Raw genomic sequence first — 6000 nt, forward strand, 5'->3', positions numbered from 1 at the left:
GGTACAGCTGTCTTTATTGTTCATGCATGTACATTAGAGTTTATCTTTTCATGATGACTGCTTTTATAAAGAGCCTTCTGGAAAAATTCCTAAAGAATTTTAATCTAAACATTTAGAAGAATAATTTTCTCCAATTTTTCCTTTCCCATTGTTGGGGCAGGCTGCTTTTCCAATAAGCCCCGATGGTCAATAGATTGAGGGGTTCCTTTAAACCTAACCATGCTCAAAGTACCATTCAAAAAGATATTTCACTTACAATACCCAGGAATCTTAGAGACCTTGAATTTGAGACTGAGCATGAACAGCAGACTCAGCTAATACTATAGCCAAGGTTTGGCCAATTGCAAATAGTAGGTGATGGTGTTCCTAACTAAATTTAATCCAGATCAGTTAGAGCTTTGCTTGGCTCATTGAGCTTCTTAAGGAGTGATTTATCAGTACAGAATTTTGTAGTTTTCCTAATAGTTATTGCTACTAGAACCTGGTGAAATCTTTTCCCTTTTCACTTCCTCCCTCTCTCTCAGATTCCTGTTAAATTTTTATTGTTTAATTATTTGCCAATGTACTTTTGAAATGGATTTTGCCATTAGGTAAAGATAAGACCACCCTTGGATGAATATTACACTTAACCACAAATGATATAGAAATACTCTTGCTTTCTTGGGAAATAAAGCACTTTCTTCTGAACTAAGGATTTTTGGGGGATTTTAATAATGAGTTCATAATAAGGCCTGAGCCTATCATAATAATAACATAATACTTTGTGTAGTGAGAGCACATGCTAAGTAAATATTTCAAACATAAGAAATGAACTTCACCTCATAATGCTTGTTTAACATTTGCCCCAAATCCATCCATCTTCCTATTTCCTCAAGAATCAATCTACATACATAGACTAAAGTTAATGTCTAGTGTGCATTTTGAATTCTGAATGTTTACAGATATTAGATTTTTTTTATTGGATTAGAAAATGCTTGAAAATTTGCCTTAAACTTAATCATTGCTTCCAATGATTGGCAATTTGACAAGTCATTATTTTCAAACAGAAAATCAAGAATTAATTCACTAAGACCTTGTATAAGTGAATACAATCTAAAAACTGAATTTGCGGAGCACACAAATTAGGGGAAGAAATTATTTTCAATAGCTGATTTATAAACTTTGACTTTAGCCAGAACATCACTGCTAACATGGAAGGCAGCAAAGCAGTATATTCTAATTATATACAATATATGTAGGTGGAAAAAATGGCCTCTTGAAAGTTGAACTTGTGAATCTTAGCTTATAAAGCAATAATAATTTTATGCTGTAATCTTGGGCTCTTAGAACTCAAATGTAAAATAATCATGTTAATAAGGATAGCATGAGATACTTCTCTTAATCATTATTTTAAAACTCTACTAACCAGGTCCTGGGTTCTGGGGATGGATCACTGGACCTAGTAATTGTAATGCTTCTGAAACCCTACCTACCTTTATTGATCTTCATTTCATAGTCACAGTGGTCCTGACCTCTAATTACACATGATCTTTACTTTGTCTTTTCCTATATGATGGGGGAACAGGAGGGAGGGCATTGATTGTACACTGGAAAAAAGAGTAAGGTCATGATGCCTAAAGACATTTTAGGTTGTTACCTCTCATACATGTGTGGCATGTCACCAAATAAATGTGAGTGGTGAATGGGAGTAAGGTAGAAGGAAGAGGAGGAAGGATGGATGGGAGAAAGGAGAGAGGAAGGGAAAGGAAGGTAAGCTGTCCCCAGCCCCAATTGACCAGAGCCCTTCCAGGCTCTAATAAAAGATCAGAGAGCAACTTTAGGGTTTAGAATAGCTAGGTTTTATTTAAATTAGAAAGGGGAAGGTCTAGGAAAACTAAGAGGTAGATAGAAAGGGAAAAAGGTGCTGAGAGAGAGATCAGGGTAGATAGCATCAGCCAGCCTCCAGGTTGGAGAAAGCAGAGAGCAAAAAGGCGCCAAACTTTCTCTTTTATACTTTCCCACAAAGGAAGTGGGAGGTGTTGGGGGAAGTTGTAGCAGGGAGCCTTGGGAGACATAGTCTTTCAGGGCTTATAATAATTTTAAATGCCACACATGAAATGTCCAATCTGGTCACATAGTTTTAATATAAAATTTCATTCCAAACACATTTGCCTTTTTTGTCAACCTTTTCCTTATATTCCTTCTAAGGTAACTTCTCAAAGCATACCTCCTTCAAGAAGTCTTTCCCAAGGAGATATACCTCCTGTTCCACTCACTCATTGTGATTCAATGGAAAGAGTCTGGCTTTGGAGTCAGAGAATTTTAGATCAAATCCTGTCTATGCCATTTACTTCCCGTATGACTTTAGGCAAGATGATAAACCTCCATAAGTCTCATATTCCTTGAGAAAGTTGGATTAGGTGAGCTCCAGGGTACTTTCTAGTTCTAAATCTCTGATCATTTTAAATCTTTAGTACTTATGCATATTTTCCCATTAAGCTGTTACTTAATATTTCTTTATGTTTTTTTGTTTTATATATCTCTTCACATATGGGCCAAGTATTCTATCTTCTGTCTCTTGAAATTCTCCATCTCCATTATCAATAAAATGCCTAAATGGCTTATAGTTCCATTATTCATGTGTGGGCTAGTGATGGCCTTTTTTAGCCCCTCAATTTTTTGAAAACCAAGATCATGTCTTCTAGATGTTCTTTGTAACTTAGTAAACTTTTCTTCTCCCTTTTCACTGTCATTATCCCCATTCTTACCTAAATAGTCCAAAGATGACCTTTTTTTAAGATCAATATTCTGAAAATGAGATTCCTCTCAGTGACATTTGTTGGAAGACTAGCAGCCAAAAATTGAAAGACTAACTTTCTAGTATGGAGCGTAATGTAATATAGTAATGAACTAATTAACTCTAATGAAGGGTGGTGAAAAAAATTAGCACTGTATTTAAAAACTGGTCTCAGTTGCAGCAATTCACTGTTAGAGGGTGTTTCTAGTAATTATTTCAGTACAACCAAGCTATTGTGGTAACCACATGTGGATGACACATACACTATACCTCAAGAAAAAAAAAACTGTCTTGGTGTAAAAGTGTGTCAAGGAAAGAGTTAAATAGAAACAGCTCTTTGTTATGAGGGAGAGTCAGGAAAGGGGCCATAATTATGGTACTGTAGAACATGTTAATTAATGGACAGTGTGATCACTACCTTACTTGGAGCTTCCAAATCTTTTGCATTCCATAAAGCTGTAAATTTGAAGAGGAAGCAAAAGAAGAGTCTTCTAGTCCAAAGTTACTGACTCCATGACTTCATTTCTGAAATATTCAGTCAGGTATTATGCAGGCTTAAGAGATAATGGCCAGAGAGAAGCAAAGTGGTGAGTAAGGTTCCACTTAAGTGGCAGGTACAAACTGCAGCCTTAGATGCAAAGTTTCAGACTAAGAGAATGAACAAGACTCACTAAGATTTTATCACTTTGATTCTCTAAACAGGACTAGAGGAGAAGTTTCTCAGGGCAAATCGATGCCTAAGTCCTCCTGTTCTTCTACCCTATTCTTTCTGGCTCAATTGAGGAGAAAATTGTGGTATATCCACTATGATGACCCTCACTTATTGTGTATATGTGCTTATGTGTGTGTGTGTGTATGTGTGTGTGTGTGTGTGTGTGTGTTACTAGGTTATATAGTGCATATAAACATTTTCTAGAATTCCTTAGGAAACAGTTCAAGTGGGAATGTGGGAAAGCTGGACAGCTAGGATGATGCCCAAGTAAGATATTCCCATCAACCTTTGCCCTAGGCTATATTGTGAAGAAGGTAGAATTTGTCATCTCTGTCCTCCAGCTCCCCTTCCTGTGACCTTCTCCACTCTCCTAAAGCATTCAGTGATTCCATGGTGTCCCAGTATCTCAAAAGGAAATGTTCTGGGAAATTCATTCTTTCATTCTGAGGGGCAGTATGAGTGAATGAATGTGCTTCTCCTCAAAGGCTTTTGTGTGTGCACACACAGACATGCACAATTTAAATTCCTGAGTTTGGGCTATATTGGATGTTTTATATGTGTTTGTACTCTCTCTGTCTCCCTCACACACACACATATATATATACACAACATGTATATGTGCATGTTATATGCATAGAATATGTATATATTTTATGTGTGTATGTACACATATATATCATATATATTATAAGTATAAATATATCTTTACATGTTTCATCTCACATGTATTATATACACAAATGAGATGTATATATATCATGTATATGTACAATATAAGTATACATGCATATACATACCTGAATACAGTACATAAATATTTGTGTGTGAATGTATTTGCATATAAATATATATCTTTTTGTATTTTAAGAGAAGACCTGTGGCAGAGCTTAATGTTTAACCCAAAAGAAAGAACTTCTAATGGTAGAGTTTCATTTACAGTGCTAAATAAATGAGATGGATGCTTTGAAGAGGGGGAGACCACTCCAATCCCTCTCAAATTGTATCATAGAGATGACTACCTACTCTGATTTGATTTTAAAGTTAATCCTTTGAACGAGCCTTCATCAAGATATGTCTTTGGGATGTGAATACTGGGGGAGAGAGGAAAACACTTTAGTTTATTCAAAATGAAAAAAAAATCACTTGCAAGCCTATCCACTGATTAAAAAAATCAGAACATTGGGCTATGTGTGTAATACATTGAGAAAACCATTTTGTGGTGAAATCCCTTCTTCCACAAAGCTTCTAAAGTGGTATTTCTACAGCACAGGTCTGACAATGACACTCAGTCTTTAAGTTCCAAGGACTCCCTGTTGACACATGCTGTTTTGGTATTTAAAGAGCTAGCCAACTGCATTCAATCTATAGTTTTATTTTTCTAATGCATCACTCCTTTTTATGCATTCTGTGGTCTAGTACAATTATCTTGATTTTCTTCACCACATAATGTTCCATTTCCTACCCCTTGTCCAGGTATAGCATCCTACCTAGAGTATATTCTCTTCTTGTCTCTTTTAGAATTCCTAGCATCCTTTAGAGTTCAATTAGTTTTTCACCTCTGTTTTGAATCTCCACACCTATATGTGCCTTCTTCCCAAAGCTGACTTGTATCTGGGTGTGTTCTTTTATACACCTATAAGCAAACACATTGTTTCCCTTGAAGACTTTATTCTTTGAAAGCATATTCTGTTTAGGTTTGCCTTTTTTATCCTCAAGACCTAGCACAGTGCCTGGGACAAAGCCTATTGATTGATTCTGAGCTACTGAGAAATTTTTTAGGCTCTGAAAGTTCACAGAAGTGAAGAGGGAGATCAAATACCTTTTCTTATATCTGCTGGCTGGTAAAGGATGCTTTATCTAATTCGGTTTTATTGCTTAATTTAAAATATTTATCTCTAGCAAAATGCAAATCTCTATTAAAAAAAGACAACTGTGAAAGAAGAAACAAAACACAAGTTGTGTTTTTTTTCCACCCAAGTGAAGTTATTTAGTAACCACTATACCTCTGAAAGGTCCTTAGCACAGTGTAAATCCATACATTTCTAGGTAGAAGCAGATGAAAAATGTTTGGCCAAGGGAAAACAGAAGGATAAAACTTCAGAAGTGATAAAAATCATCACGATTATTTATTACAGGTGTCTGAGAAAATATAATGATAATTCTATGTATGCCCAAGTCTTCTTGTTAGGAACTATGATAAAACAAATACAAATTATGGCCAGTAGGAAAGAGTTGGGAGATGGAATGGGGTGCAGGGGATGCAAGTAAAACAATTTATAATTCCAAGACCAGTGTAAAATGGGGATAACAATAATAACTAATTTCCAGGATCAATATAAGAATAAAATAAGTTGATATTTTGTAAAGCATTCAGCAAAGGTGTTTAATAAATATTTCCTCCCATTTCCTGTTCCTTTCCCTTTCCCTGACTTTGCCTCTCTCTTTTCCCCCTCCCCTTGTCTCCCTCTCACTGTCTGTCTCCCTCCCTCCCTCCCTCCCTCCCTCCCTCCCT

This window comes from Gracilinanus agilis, chromosome 3, assembly GCF_016433145.1.
Source record: "Gracilinanus agilis isolate LMUSP501 chromosome 3, AgileGrace, whole genome shotgun sequence".
Taxonomy (NCBI): domain Eukaryota; kingdom Metazoa; phylum Chordata; class Mammalia; order Didelphimorphia; family Didelphidae; genus Gracilinanus; species Gracilinanus agilis.